We start from the raw sequence: 17,068 nt of genomic DNA, 5'->3' as shown, positions 1-17,068 counted from the left end.
TTGAAAACTAGACACCCAGGGGAATCCAGGATGGGGTGACTTGACTGCCTCCCACCATGGTCTGTTACCCAGAATCCCTTGCAAACGTAAAAAAATGACAAAAAAAACACATTTTCCCCACATTTCTGGGATGGAAAGTTCTGGAATCTGCGTGGATCCACAAATTTCCACCTACCCCGCGTTCCCCAAAGTCCTACGAGAAAAATGGTACCTCACTTGTGCGGGTCGGCCTAGTGCCCGCGACAGGAAACGGCGCAAAACGCAACGTGGTTACACCTCAATTTTGCAGTGAAAAATGACCCCTTTTTGGCAAAGTGACTAGCTGTAGTTTTTGAACCCTAGCCTTGCCGGCACCTAGGGAAACCTAGCAAACCTATACATTTTTGAAAACTAGACACCCAGGGGAATCCAGGATGGGGTGACTTGACTGCCTCCCACCATGGTCTGTTACCCAGAATCCCTTGCAAACGTAAAAAAATGACAAAAAAAACACATATTCCCCACATTTCTGAGATGGAAAGTTCTGGAATCTGCGTGGATCCACAAATTTCCACCCACCCCGCGTTCCTCAAAGTCCTACGAGAAAAATGGTACCTCACATGTGCGGGTCGGCCTAGTGCCCGCGACAGGAAACGGCGCAAAACGCAACATGGTCACACCTCAATTTTGCAGTGAAAAATGACCCCTTTTTGGCAAAGTGACTAGCTGTAGTTTTTGAACCCTAGCCCTGCCGGCACCTAGGGAAACCTAGCAAACCTATACATTTTTGAAAACTAGACACCCAGGGGAATCCAGGATGGGGTGACTTGACTGCCTCCCACCATGGTCTGTTACCCAGAATCCCTTGCAAACGTAAAAAAATGACAAAAAAAACACATTTTCCCCACATTTCTGGGATGGAAAGTTCTGGAATCTGCGTGGATCCACAAATTTCCACCCACCCCGCGTTCCCCAAAGTCCTACGAGAAAAATGGTACCTCACTTGTGCGGGTCGGCCTAGTGCCCGCGACAGGAAACGGCGCAAAACGCAACGTGGTTACACCTCAATTTTGCAGTGAAAAATGACCCCTTTTTGGCAAAGTGACTAGCTGTAGTTTTTGAACCCTAGCCTTGCCGGCACCTAGGGAAACCTAGCAAACCTATACATTTTTGAAAACTAGACACCCAGGGGAATCCAGGATGGGGTGACTTGACTGCCTCCCACCATGGTCTGTTACCCAGAATCCCTTGCAAACGTAAAAAAATGACAAAAAAAACACATTTTCCCCACATTTCTGGGATGGAAAGTTCTGGAATCTGTGTGGATCCACAAATTTCCACCCACCCCGCGTTCCCCAAAGTCCTACGAGAAAAATGGTACCTCACTTGTGCGGGTCGGCCTAGTGCCCGCGACAGGAAACGGCGCAAAACGCAACGTGGTCACACCTCAATTTTGCAGTGAAAAATGACCCTTTTTTGGCAAAGTGACTAGCTGTAGTTTTTGAACCCTAACCCTGCCGGCACCTAGGGAAACCTAGCAAACCTATACATTTTTGAAAACTAGACACCCAGGGGAATCCAGGATGGGGTGACTTGACTGCCTCCCACCATGGTCTGTTACCCAGAATCCCTTGCAAACGTAACAAAATGACAAAAAAAACACATTTTCCTCACATTTCTGGGATGGAAAGTTCTGGAATCTGCGTGGATCCACACATTTCCACCCACCCCGCGTTCCCCAAAGTCCTACGAGAAAAATGGTACCTCACTTGTGCGGGTCGGCCTAGTGCCCGCGACAGGAAACGGTGCAAAACGCAACGTGGTTACACCTCAATTTTGCAGTGAAAAATGACCCCTTTTTGGCAAAGTGACTAGCTGTAGTTTTTTAACCCTAGCCCTGCCGGCACCTAGGGAAACCTAGCAAACCTATACATTTTTGAAAACTAGACGCCCAGGGGAATCCAGGATGGGGTGACTTGACTGCCTCCCACCATGGTCTGTTACCCAGAATCCCTTGCAAACGTAACAAAATGACAAAAAAAACACATTTTCCCCACATTTCTGAGATGGAAAGTTCTGGAATCTGCGTGGATCCACAAATTTCCACCCACCCCGCGTTCCCCAAAGTCCTACGAGAAAAATGGTACCTCACTTGTGCGGGTCGGCCTAGTGCCCGCGACAGGAAACGGCGCAAAACGCAACGTGGTTACACCTCAATTTTGCAGTGAAAAATGACCCCTTTTTGGCAAAGTGACTAGCTGTAGTTTTTTAACCCTAGCCCTGCCGGCACCTAGGGAAACCTAGCAAACCTATACATTTTTGAAAACTAGACACCCAGGGGAATCCAGGATGGGGTGACTTGACTGCCTCCCACCATGGTCTGTTACCCAGAATCCCTTGCAAACATAACAAAATGACAAAAAAAACACATTTTCCCCACATTTCTGGGATGGAAAGTTCTGGAATCTGCGTGGATCCACAAATTTCCACCCAACCCGCGTTCCTCAAAGTCCTACGAGAAAAATGGTACCTCACATGTGCGGGTCGGCCTAGTGCCCGCGACAGGAAACGGCGCAAAACGCAACATGGTCACACCTCAATTTTGCAGTGAAAAATGACCCCTTTTTGGCAAAGTGACTAGCTGTAGTTTTTGAACCCTAGCCCTGCCGGCACCTAGGGAAACCTAGCAAACCTATACATTTTTGAAAACTAGACACCCAGGGGAATCCAGGATGGGGTGACTTGACTGCCTCCCACCATGGTCTGTTACCCAGAATCCCTTGCAAACGTAAAAAAATGACAAAAAAAACACATTTTCCCCACATTTCTGGGATGGAAAGTTCTGGAATCTGCGTGGATCCACAAATTTCCACCTACCCCGCGTTCCCCAAAGTCCTACGAGAAAAATGGTACCTCACTTGTGCGGGTCGGCCTAGTGCCCGCGACAGGAAACGGCGCAAAACGCAACGTGGTTACACCTCAATTTTGCAGTGAAAAATGACCCCTTTTTGGCAAAGTGACTAGCTGTAGTTTTTGAACCCTAGCCTTGCCGGCACCTAGGGAAACCTAGCAAACCTATACATTTTTGAAAACTAGACACCCAGGGGAATCCAGGATGGGGTGACTTGACTGCCTCCCACCATGGTCTGTTACCCAGAATCCCTTGCAAACGTAAAAAAATGACAAAAAAAACACATATTCCCCACATTTCTGAGATGGAAAGTTCTGGAATCTGCGTGGATCCACAAATTTCCACCCACCCCGCGTTCCTCAAAGTCCTACGAGAAAAATGGTACCTCACATGTGCGGGTCGGCCTAGTGCCCGCGACAGGAAACGGCGCAAAACGCAACATGGTCACACCTCAATTTTGCAGTGAAAAATGACCCCTTTTTGGCAAAGTGACTAGCTGTAGTTTTTGAACCCTAGCCCTGCCGGCACCTAGGGAAACCTAGCAAACCTATACATTTTTGAAAACTAGACACCCAGGGGAATCCAGGATGGGGTGACTTGACTGCCTCCCACCATGGTCTGTTACCCAGAATCCCTTGCAAACGTAAAAAAATGACAAAAAAAACACATTTTCCCCACATTTCTGGGATGGAAAGTTCTGGAATCTGCGTGGATCCACAAATTTCCACCCACCCCGCGTTCCCCAAAGTCCTACGAGAAAAATGGTACCTCACTTGTGCGGGTCGGCCTAGTGCCCGCGACAGGAAACGGCGCAAAACGCAACGTGGTTACACCTCAATTTTGCAGTGAAAAATGACCCCTTTTTGGCAAAGTGACTAGCTGTAGTTTTTGAACCCTAGCCTTGCCGGCACCTAGGGAAACCTAGCAAACCTATACATTTTTGAAAACTAGACACCCAGGGGAATCCAGGATGGGGTGACTTGACTGCCTCCCACCATGGTCTGTTACCCAGAATCCCTTGCAAACGTAAAAAAATGACAAAAAAAACACATTTTCCCCACATTTCTGGGATGGAAAGTTCTGGAATCTGTGTGGATCCACAAATTTCCACCCACCCCGCGTTCCCCAAAGTCCTACGAGAAAAATGGTACCTCACTTGTGCGGGTCGGCCTAGTGCCCGCGACAGGAAACGGCGCAAAACGCAACGTGGTCACACCTCAATTTTGCAGTGAAAAATGACCCTTTTTTGGCAAAGTGACTAGCTGTAGTTTTTGAACCCTAACCCTGCCGGCACCTAGGGAAACCTAGCAAACCTATACATTTTTGAAAACTAGACACCCAGGGGAATCCAGGATGGGGTGACTTGACTGCCTCCCACCATGGTCTGTTACCCAGAATCCCTTGCAAACGTAACAAAATGACAAAAAAAACACATTTTCCTCACATTTCTGGGATGGAAAGTTCTGGAATCTGCGTGGATCCACACATTTCCACCCACCCCGCGTTCCCCAAAGTCCTACGAGAAAAATGGTACCTCACTTGTGCGGGTCGGCCTAGTGCCCGCGACAGGAAACGGTGCAAAACGCAACGTGGTTACACCTCAATTTTGCAGTGAAAAATGACCCCTTTTTGGCAAAGTGACTAGCTGTAGTTTTTTAACCCTAGCCCTGCCGGCACCTAGGGAAACCTAGCAAACCTATACATTTTTGAAAACTAGACGCCCAGGGGAATCCAGGATGGGGTGACTTGACTGCCTCCCACCATGGTCTGTTACCCAGAATCCCTTGCAAACGTAACAAAATGACAAAAAAAACACATTTTCCCCACATTTCTGAGATGGAAAGTTCTGGAATCTGCGTGGATCCACAAATTTCCACCCACCCCGCGTTCCCCAAAGTCCTACGAGAAAAATGGTACCTCACTTGTGCAGGTCGGCCTAGTGCCCGAGACAGGAAACGACGCAAAACGCAACGTGGTCACACCTCAATTTTGCAGTGAAAAATGACCCCTTTTTGGCAAAGTGACTAGCTGTAGTTTTTGAACCCTAGCCCTGCCGGCACCTAGGGAAACCTAGCAAACCTATACATTTTTGAAAACTAGACACCCAGGGGAATCCAGGATGGGGTGACTTGACTGCCACCCACCATGGTCTGTTACCCAGAATCCCTTGCAAACGTAAAAAAATGACAAAAAAAACACATTTTCCCCACATTTCTGGGATGGAAAGTTCTGGAATCTGCGTGGATCCACAAATTTCCACCCACCCCGCGTTCCCCAAAGTCCTACAAGAAAAATGGTACCTCACTTTTGCGGGTCGGCCTAGTGCCCGCGACAGGAAACGGCGCAAAACGCAACGTGGTCACACCTCCATTTTGCAGTGAAAAATGACCCCTTTTTGGCAAAGTGACTAGCTGTCGTTTTTGAACCCTAGCCCTGCCGGCACCTAGGGAAACCTAGCAAACCTATACATTTTTGAAAACTAGACACCCAGGGGAATCCAGGATGGGGTGACTTGACTGCCTCCCACCATGGTCTGTTACCCAGAATCCCTTGCAAACGTAACAAAATGACAAAATAACACATTTTCCCCACATTTCTGGGATGGAAAGTTCTGGAATCTGCGTGGATCCACAAATTTCCACCCACCCCACGTTCCCCGAAGTCCTACGAGAAAAATGGTACCTCACTTGTGCGGGTCGGCCTAGTGCCCGCAACAGGAAACGGCACAAAACACAACATGGTCACACCTCAATTTTGCAGTGAAAAATGACCCTTTTTTGGCAAAGTGACTAGCTGTAGTTTTTGAACCCTAGCCCTGCCGGCACCTAGGGAAACCTAGCAAACCTATACATTTTTGAAAACTAGACACCCAGGGGAATCCAGGATGGGGTGACTTGACTGCCTCCCACCATGGTCTGTTACCCAGAATCCCTTGCAAACGTAACAAAATGACAAAAAAAACACATTTTCCCCACATTTCTGGGATGGAAAGTTCTGGAATCTGCGTGGATCCACAAATTTCCACCCACCCCGCGTTCCCCAAAGTCCTACGAGAAAAATGGTACCTCACTTGTGCGGGTCGGCCTAGTGCCCGCGACAGGAAACGGCGCAAAACGCAACGTGGTTACACCTCAATTTTGCAGTGAAAAATGACCCCTTTTTGGCAAAGTAACTAGCTGTAGTTTTTGAACCCTAGCCCTGCCGGCACCTAGGGAAACCTAGCAAACCTATACATTTTTGAAAACTAGACACCCAGGGGAATCCAGGATGGGGTGACTTGACTGCCTCCCACCATGGTCTGTTACCCAGAATCCCTTGCAAACGTTCAAAATGACAAAAAAAACACATTTTCCCCACATTTCTGGGATGGAAAGTTCTGGAATCTGCGTGGATCCACAAATTTCCACCCACCCCGTGTTCCTCAAAGTCCTACGAGAAAAATGGTACCTCACATGTGCGGGTCGGCCTAGTGCCCGCGACAGGAAACGGCACAAAACGCAACGTGGTCACACCTCAATTTTGCAGTGAAAAATGACCCCTTTTTGGCAAAGTGACTAGCTGTAGTTTTTGAACCCTAGCCCTGCCGGCACCTAGGGAAACCTAGCAAACCTATACATTTTTGAAAACTAGACACCCAGGGGAATCCAGGATGGGGTGACTTGACTGCCTCCCACCATGGTCTGTTACCCAGAATCCCTTGCAAACGTAAAAAAATGACAAAAAAAACACATTTTCCCCACATTTCTGGGATGGAAAGTTCTGGAATCTGCGTGGATCCACAAATTTCCACCCACCCCGCGTTCCCCAAAGTCCTACGAGAAAAATGGTACCTCACTTGTGCGGGTCGGCCTAGTGCCCGCGACAGGAAACAGCGCAAAACGCAACGTGGTGACACCTCAATTTTGCAGTGAAAAATGACCCTTTTTTGGCAAAGTGACTAGCTGTAGTTTTTGAACCCTAGCCCTGCCGGCACCTAGGGAAACCTAGCAAACCTATACATTTTTGAAAACTAGACACCCAGGGGAATCCAGGATGGGGTGACTTGACTGCCTCCCACCATGCTCTGTTACCCAGAATCCCTTGCAAACGTAACAAAATGACAAAAAAAACACATTTTCCTCACATTTCTGGGATGGAAAGTTCTGGAATCTGCGTGGATCCACACATTTCCACCCACCCCGCGTTCCCCAAAGTCCTACGAGAAAAATGGTACCTCACTTGTGCGGGTCGGCCTAGTGCCCGCGACAGGAAACGGCGCAAAACGCAACGTGGTTACACCTCAATTTTGCAGTGAAAAATGACCCCTTTTTGGCAAAGTGACTAGCTGTAGTTTTTTAACCCTAGCCCTGCCGGCACCTAGGGAAACCTAGCAAACCTATACATTTTTGAAAACTAGACGCCCAGGGGAATCCAGGATGGGGTGACTTGACTGCCTCCCACCATGGTCTGTTACCCATAATCCCTTGCAAACGTAACAAAATGACAAAAAAAACACATTTTCCCCACATTTCTGAGATGGAAAGTTCTGGAATCTGCGTGGATCCACAAATTTCCACCCACCCCGCGTTCCCCAAAGTCCTACGAGAAAAATGGTACCTCACTTGTGCAGGTCGGCCTAGTGCCCGCGACAGGAAACGGCGCAAAACGCAACGTGGTCACACCTCAATTTTGCAGTGAAAAATGACCCCTTTTTGGCAAAGTGACTAGCTGTAGTTTTTGAACCCTAGCCCTGCCGGCACCTAGGGAAACCTAGCAAACCTATACATTTTTGAAAACTAGACACCCAGGGGAATCCAGGATGGGGTGACTTGACTGCCACCCACCATGGTCTGTTACCCAGAATCCCTTGCAAACGTAAAAAAATGACAAAAAAAACACATTTTCCCCACATTTCTGGGATGGAAAGTTCTGGAATCTGCGTGGATCCACAAATTTCCACCCACCCCGCGTTCCCCAAAGTCCTACAAGAAAAATGGTACCTCACTTTTGCGGGTCGGCCTAGTGCCCGCGACAGGAAACGGCACAAAACGCAACGTGGTCACACCTCCATTTTGCAGTGAAAAATGACCCCTTTTTGGCAAAGTGACTAGCTGTCGTTTTTGAACCCTAGCCCTGCCGGCACCTAGGGAAACCTAGCAAACCTATACATTTTTGAAAACTAGACACCCAGGGGAATCCAGGATGGGGTGACTTGACTGCCTCCCACCATGGTCTGTTACCCAGAATCCCTTGCAAACGTAACAAAATGACAAAATAACACATTTTCCCCACATTTCTGGAATGGAAAGTTCTGGAATCTGCGTGGATCCACAAATTTCCACCCACCCCACGTTCCCCGAAGTCCTACGAGAAAAATGGTACCTCACTTGTGCGGGTCGGCCTAGTGCCCGCAACAGGAAACGGCACAAAACGCAACATGGTCACACCTCAATTTTGCAGTGAAAAATGACCCTTTTTTGGCAAAGTGACTAGCTGTAGTTTTTGAACCCTAGCCCTGCCGGCACCTAGGGAAACCTAGCAAACCTATACATTTTTGAAAACTAGACACCCAGGGGAATCCAGGATGGGGTGACTTGACTGCCTCCCACCATGGTCTGTTACCCAGAATCCCTTGCAAACGTAACAAAATGACAAAAAAAACACATTTTCCCCACATTTCTGGGATGGAAAGTTCTGGAATCTGCGTGGATCCACAAATTTCCACCCACCCCGCGTTCCCCAAAGTCCTACGAGAAAAATGGTACCTCACTTGTGCGGGTCGGCCTAGTGCCCGCGACAGGAAACGGCGCAAAACGCAACGTGGTTACACCTCAATTTTGCAGTGAAAAATGACCCCTTTTTGGCAAAGTAACTAGCTGTAGTTTTTGAACCCTAGCCCTGCCGGCACCTAGGGAAACCTAGCAAACCTATACATTTTTGAAAACTAGACACCCAGGGGAATCCAGGATGGGGTGACTTGACTGCCTCCCACCATGGTCTGTTACCCAGAATCCCTTGCAAACGTTCAAAATGACAAAAAAAACACATTTTCCCCACATTTCTGGGATGGAAAGTTCTGGAATCTGCGTGGATCCACAAATTTCCACCCACCCCGTGTTCCTCAAAGTCCTACGAGAAAAATGGTACCTCACATGTGCGGGTCGGCCTAGTGCCCGCGACAGGAAACGGCACAAAACGCAACGTGGTCACACCTCAATTTTGCAGTGAAAAATGACCCCTTTTTGGCAAAGTGACTAGCTGTAGTTTTTGAACCCTAGCCCTGCCGGCACCTAGGCAAACCTAGCAAACCTATACATTTTTGAAAACTAGACACCCAGGGGAATCCAGGATGGGGTGACTTGACTGCCTCCCACCATGGTCTGTTACCCAGAATCCCTTGCAAACGTAAAAAAATGACAAAAAAAACACATTTTCCCCACATTTCTGGGATGGAAAGTTCTGGAATCTGCGTGGATCCACAAATTTCCACCCACCCCGCGTTCCCCAAAGTCCTACGAGAAAAATGGTACCTCACTTGTGCGGGTCGGCCTAGTGCCCGCGACAGGAAACAGCGCAAAACGCAACGTGGTGACACCTCAATTTTGCAGTGAAAAATGACCCTTTTTTGGCAAAGTGACTAGCTGTAGTTTTTGAACCCTAGCCCTGCCGGCACCTAGGGAAACCTAGCAAACCTATACATTTTTGAAAACTAGACACCCAGGGGAATCCAGGATGGGGTGACTTGACTGCCTCCCACCATGCTCTGTTACCCAGAATCCCTTGCAAACGTAAAAAAATGACAAAAAAAACACATTTTCCCCACATTTCTGGGATGGAAAGTTCTGGAATCTGTGTGGATCCACAAATTTCTACCCACCCCGCGTTCCCCAAAGTCCTATGAGAAAAATGGTACCTCACTTGTGCGGGTCGGCCTAGTGCCCGCGACAGGAAACGGCGCAAAACGCAACGTGGTCACACCTCAATTTTGCAGTGAAAAATGACCCCTTTTTGGCAAAGTGACTAGCTGTAGTTTTTGAACCCTAGCCCTGCCGGCACCTAGGGAAACCTAGCAAACCTATACATTTTTGAAAACTAGACGCCCAGGGGAATCCAGGATGGGGTGACTTGAGTGCCTCCCACCATGGTCTGTTACCCAGAATCCCTTGCAAACGTAACAAAATGACAAAAAAAACACATTTTCCCCACATTTCTGAGATGGAAAGTTCTGGAATCTGCGTGGATCCACAAATTTCCACCCACCCCGCGTTCCCCAAAGTCCTACGAGAAAAATGGTACCTCACTTGTGCAGGTCGGCCTAGTGCCCGCGACAGGAAACGGCGCAAAACGCAACGTGGTCACACCTCAATTTTGCAGTGAAAAATGACCCCTTTTTGGCAAAGTGACTAGCTGTAGTTTTTGAACCCTAGCCCTGCCGGCACCTAGGGAAACCTAGCAAACCTATACATTTTTGAAAACTAGACACCCAGGGGAATCCAGGATGGGGTGACTTGACTGCCACCCACCATGGTCTGTTACCCAGAATCCCTTGCAAACGTAAAAAAATGACAAAAAATACACATTTTCCCCACATTTCTGGGATGGAAAGTTCTGGAATCTGCGTGGATCCACAAATTTCCACCCACCCCGCGTTCCCCAAAGTCCTACAAGAAAAATGGTACCTCACTTTTGCGGGTCGGCCTAGTGCCCGCGACAGGAAACGGCGCAAAACGCAACGTGGTCACACCTCCATTTTGCAGTGAAAAATGACCCCTTTTTGGCAAAGTGACTAGCTGTCGTTTTTGAACCCTAGCCCTGCCGGCACCTAGGGAAACCTAGCAAACCTATACATTTTTGAAAACTAGACACCCAGGGGAATCCAGGATGGGGTGACTTGACTGCCTCCCACCATGGTCTGTTACCCAGAATCCCTTGCAAACGTAACAAAATGAAAAAAAAACACATTTTCCCCACATTTCTGGGATGGAAAGTTCTGGAATCTGCGTGGATCCACAAATTTCCACCCACCCCACGTTCCCCGAAGTCCTACGAGAAAAATGGTACCTCACTTGTGCGGGTCGGCCTAGTGCCCGCAACAGGAAACGGCACAAAACGCAACATGGTCACACCTCAATTTTGCAGTGAAAAATGACCCTTTTTTGGCAAAGTGACTAGCTGTAGTTTTTGAACCCTAGCCCTGCCGGCACCTAGGGAAACCTAGCAAACCTATACATTTTTGAAAACTAGACACCCAGGGGAATCCAGGATGGGGTGACTTGACTGCCTCCCACCATGGTCTGTTACCCAGAATCCCTTGCAAACGTAACAAAATGACAAAAAAAACACATTTTCCCCACATTTCTGGGATGGAAAGTTCTGGAATCTGCGTGGATCCACAAATTTCCACCCACCCCGCGTTCCCCAATGTCCTACGAGAAAAATGGTACCTCACTTGTGCGGGTCGGCCTAGTGCCCGCGACAGGAAACGGCGCAAAACGCAACGTGGTTACACCTCAATTTTGCAGTGAAAAATGACCCCTTTTTGGCAAAGTGACTAGCTGTAGTTTTTGAACCCTAGCCTTGCCGGCACCTAGGGAAACCTAGCAAACCTATACATTTTTGAAAACTAGACACCCAGGGGAATCCAGGATGGGGTGACTTGACTGCCTCCCACCATGGTCTGTTACCCAGAATCCCTTGCAAACGTAAAAAAATGACAAAAAAAACACATATTCCCCACATTTCTGAGATGGAAAGTTCTGGAATCTGCGTGGATCCACAAATTTCCACCCACCCCGCGTTCCCCAAAGTCCTACGAGAAAAATGGTACCTCACTTGTGCGGGTCGGCCTAGTGCCCGCGACAGGAAACGGCACAAAACGCAACGTGGTGACACCTCAATTTTGCAGTGAAAAATGACCCTTTTTTGGCAAAGTGACTAGCTGTAGTTTTTGAACCCTAGCCCTGCCGGCACCTAGGGAAACCTAGCAAACCTATACATTTTTGAAAACTAGACACCCAGGGGAATCCAGGATGGGGTGACTTGACTGCCTCCCACCATGGTCTGTTACCCAGAATCCCTTGCAAACGTAAAAAAATGACAAAAAAAACACATTTTCCCCACATTTCTGGGATGGAAAGTTCTGGAATCTGCGTGGATCCACAAATTTCCACCCACCCCGTGTTCCCCAAAGTCCTACAAGAAAAATGGTACCTCACTTGTGCGGGTCGGCCTAGTGCCCGCGACAGGAAACGGCGCAAAACGCAACGTGGTCACACCTCAATTTTGCAGTGAAAAATGACCCTTTTTTGGCAAAGTGACTAGCTGTAGTTTTTGAACCCTAGCCCTGCCGGCACCTAGGGAAACCTAGCAAACCTATACAGTTTTGAAAACTAGACACCCAGGGGAATCCAGGATGGGGTGACTTGACTGCCTCCCACCATGGTCTGTTACCCAGAATCCCTTGCAAACGTAACAAAATGACAAAAAAAACACATTTTCCCCACATTTCTGGGATGGAAAGTTCTGGAATCTGCGTGGATCCACAAATTTCCACCCACCCCGCGTTCCCCAAAGTCCTACGAGAAAAATGGTACCTCACTTGTGCGGGTCGGCCTAGTGCCCGCGACAGGAAACGGCGCAAAACGCAACGTGGTTACACCTCAATTTTGCAGTAAAAAATGACCCCTTTTTGGCAAAGTGACTAGCTGTAGTTTTTTAACCCTAGCCCTGCCGGCACCTAGGGAAACCTAGCAAACCTATACATTTTTGAAAACTAGACACCCAGGGGAATCCAGGATGGGGTGACTTGACTGCCTCCCACCATGGTCTGTTACCCAGAATCCCTTGCAAACGTAAAAAAATGACAAAAAAAACACATTTTCCCCACATTTCTGAGATGGAAAGTTCTGGAATCTGCGTGGATCCACAAATTTCAACCCACCCCGCGTTCCCCAAAGTCCTACGAGAAAAATGGTACCTCACTTGTGCGGGTCGGCCTAGTGCCCGCGACAGGAAACGGCACAAAGCGCAACGTGGTTACACCTCAATTTTGCAGTGAAAAATGACCCCTTTTTGGCAAAGTGACTAGCTGTAGTTTTTGAACCCTAGCCCTGCCGGCACCGAGGGAAACCTAGCAAACCTATAAATTTTTGAAAACTAGACACCCAGGGGAATCCAGGATGGGGTGACTTGACTGCCTCCCACCATGGTCTGTTACCCAGAATCCCTTGCAAACTTAAAAAAAATAACAAAAAAAACACATTTTCCCCACATTTCTGAGATGGAAAGTTCTGGAATCTGCGTGGATCCACAAATTTCCACCCACCCCGCATTCCCCAAAGTCCTACGAGAAAAATGGTACCTCACTTGTGCGGGTCGGCCTAGTGCCCGCGACAGGAAACGGCGCAAAACGCAACATGGTCACACCTCAATTTTGCAGTGAAAAATGACCCCTTTTTGGCAAAGTGACTAGCTGTAGTTTTTTAACCCTAGCCCTGCCGGCACCTAGGGAAACCTAGCAAACCTATACATTTTTGAAAACTAGACACCCAGGGGAATCCAGGATGGGGTGACTTGACTGCCTCCCACCATGGTCTGTTACCCAGAATCCCTTGCAAATGTAACAAAATGACAAAAAAAACACATTTTCCCCACATTTCTGGGATGGAAAGTTCTGGAATCTGCGTGGATCCACAAATTTCCACCCACCCCGCGTTCCTCAAAGTCCTACGAGAAAAATGGTACCTCACATGTGCGGGTCGGCCTAGTGCCCGCGACAGGAAACGGCGCAAAACGCAACGTGGTCACACCTCAATTTTGCAGTGAAAAATGACCCCTTTTTGGCAAAGTGACTAGCTGTAGTTTTTGAACCCTAGCCCTGCCGGCACCTAGGGAAACCTAGCAAAGCTATACATTTTTGAAAACTAGACACCCAGGGGAATCCAGGATGGGGTGACTTGACTGCCTCCCACCATGGTCTGTTACCCAGAATCCCTTGCAAACGTAAAAAAATGACAAAAAAAACACATTTTCCCCACATTTCTGGGATGGAAAGTTCTGGAATCTGCGTGGATCCACAAATATCCACCCACCCCGCGTTCCCCAAAGTCCTACGAGAAAAATGGTACCTCACTTGTGCGGGTCGGCCTAGTGCCCGCGACAGGAAACGGCGCAAAACGCAACGTGGTTACACCGCAATTTTGCAGTGAAAAATGACCCCTTTTTGGCAAAGTGACTAGCTGTAGTTTTTGAACCCTAGCCTTGCCGGCACCTAGGGAAACCTAGCAAACCTATACATTTTTGAAAACTAGACACCCAGGGGAATCCAGGATGGGGTGACTTGACTGCCTCCCACCATGGTCTGTTACCCAGAATCCCTTGCAAACGTAAAAAAATGACAAAAAAAACACATATTCCCCACATTTCTGAGATGGAAAGTTCTGAAATCTGCGTGGATCCACAAATTTCCACCCACCCCGCGTTCCCCAAACTCCTACGAGAAAAATGGTACCTCACTTGTGCGGGTCGGCCTAGTGCCCGCGACAGGAAACGGCGCAAAACGCAACGTGGTGACACCTCAATTTTGTAGTGAAAAATTATCCTTTTTTGGCAAAGTGACTAGCTGTAGTTTTTGAACCCTAGCCCTGCCGGCACCTAGGGAAACCTAGCAAACCTATACATTTTTGAAAACTAGACACCCAGGGGAATCCAGGATGGGGTGACTTGACTGCCTCCCACCATGGTCTGTTACCCAGAATCCCTTGCAAACGTAAAAAAATGACAAAAAAAACACATTTTCCCCACATTTCTGGGATGGAAAGTTCTGGAATCTGTGTGGATCCACAAATTTCCACCCACCCCACGTTCCCCAAAGTCCTACGAGAAAAATGGTACCTCACTTGTGCGGGTCGGCCTAGTGCCCGCGACAGGAAACGGCGCAAAACGCAACGTGGTCACACCTCAATTTTGCAGTGAAAAATGACCCTTTTTTGGCAAAGTGACTAGCTGTAGTTTTTGAACCCTAGCCCTGCCGGCACCTAGGGAAACCTAGCAAACCTATACATTTTTGAAAACTAGACACTCAGGGGAATCCAGGATGGGGTGACTTGACTGCCTCCCACCATGGTCTGTTACCCAGAATCCCTTGCAAACGTTACAAAATGACAAAAAAAACACATTTTCCTCACATTTCTGGGATGGAAAGTTCTGGAATCTGCGTGGATCCACACATTTCCACCCACCCCGCGTTCCCCAAAGTCCTACGAGAAAAATGGTACCTCACTTGTGCGGGTCGGCCTAGTGCCCGCGACAGGAAACGGCGCAAAACGCAACGTGGTCACACCTCAATTTTGCAGTGAAAAATGACCCCTTTTTGGCAAAGTGTCTAGCTGTAGTTTTTGAACCCTAGCCCTGCCGGCACCTAGGGAAACCTAGCAAACCTATACATTTTTGAAAACTAGACACCCAGGGGAATCCAGGATGGGGTGACTTGACTGCCACCCACCATGGTCTGTTACCCAGAATCCCTTGCAAACGTAAAAAAATGACAAAAAAAACACATTTTCCCCACATTTCTGGGATGGAAAGTTCTGGAATCTGCGTGGATCCACAAATTTCCACCCACCCCGCGTTCCCCGAAGTCCTACAAGAAAAATGGTACCTCACTTTTGTGGGTCGGCCTAGTGCCCGCGACAGGAAACGGCGCAAAACGCAACGTGGTCACACCTCCATTTTGCAGTGAAAAATGACCCCTTTTTGGCAAAGTGACTAGCTGTCGTTTGTGAACCCTAGCCCTGCCGGCACCTAGGGAAACCTAGCAAACCTATACATTTTTGAAAACTAGACACCCAGGGGAATCCAGGATGGGGTGACTTGACTGCCTCCCACCATGGTCTGTTACCCAGAATCCCTTGCAAACGTAACAAAATGACAAAAAAAACACATTTTCCCCACATTTCTGGGATGGAAAGTTCTGGAATCTGCGTGGATCCACAAATTTCCACCCACCCCACGTTCCCCGAAGTCCTACGAGAAAAATGGTACCTCACTTGTGCGGGTCGGCCTAGTGCCCGCAACAGGAAACGGCACAAAACGCAACATGGTCACACCTCAATTTTGCAGTGAAAAAAATGACCCTTTTTTGGCAAAGTGACTAGCTGTAGTTTTTGAACCCTAGCCCTGCCGGCACCTAGGGAAACCTAGCAAACCTATACATTTTTGAAAACTAGACACCCAGGGGAATCCAGGATGGGGTGACTTGACTGCCTCCCACCATGGTCTGTTACCCAGAATCCCTTGCAAACGTAACAAAATGACAAAAAAAACACATTTTCCCCACATTTCTGGGATGGAAAGTTCTGGAATCTGCGTGGATCCACAAATTTCCACCCACCCCGCGTTCCCCAAAGTCCTACGAGAAAAATGGTACCTCACTTGTGCGGGTCGGCCTAGTGCCCGCGACAGGAAACGGCGCAAAACGCAACGTGGTTACACCTCAATTTTGCAGTGAAAAATGACCCCTTTTTGGCAAAGTGACTAGCTGTAGTTTTTGAACCCTAGCCCTGCCGGCACCTAGGGAAACCTAGCAAACCTATACATTTTTGAAAACTAGACACCCAGGGGAATCCAGGATGGGGTGACTTGACTGCCTCCCACCATGGTCTGTTACCCAGAATCCCTTGCAAACGTAAAAAAATGACAAAAAAAACACATATTCCCCACATTTCTGAGATGGAAAGTTCTGGAATCTGCGTGGATCCACAAATTTCCACCCACGCCGCGTTCCCCAAAGTCCTACGAGAAAAATGGTACCTCACTTGTGCGGGTCGGCCTAGTGCCCGCAACAGGAAACGGCGCAAAACGCAACGTGGTGACACCTCAATTTTGCAGTGAAAAATGACCCTTTTTTGGCAAAGTGACTAGCTGTAGTTTTTGAACCCTAGCCCTGCCGGCACCTAGGGAAACCTAGCAAACCTATACATTTTTGAAAACTAGACACCCAGGGGAATCCAGGATGGGGTGACTTGACTGCCTCCCACCATGGTCTGTTACCCAGAATCCCTTGCAAACGTAAAAAAATGACAAAAAAACACATTTTCCCCACATTTCTGGGATGGAAACTTCTTGAATCTGCGTGGATCCACAAATTTCCACCCACCCCGCGTTCCCCAAAGTCCTACGAGAAAAATGGTACCTCACTTG

The sequence above is a fragment of the Triturus cristatus genome, chromosome 1_1, assembly GCF_964204655.1.
Source record: "Triturus cristatus chromosome 1_1, aTriCri1.1, whole genome shotgun sequence".
Taxonomy (NCBI): domain Eukaryota; kingdom Metazoa; phylum Chordata; class Amphibia; order Caudata; family Salamandridae; genus Triturus; species Triturus cristatus.
The sequence above is the reverse complement of the archived record's forward strand: the minus strand, read 5'-3'. Positions refer to the sequence as shown.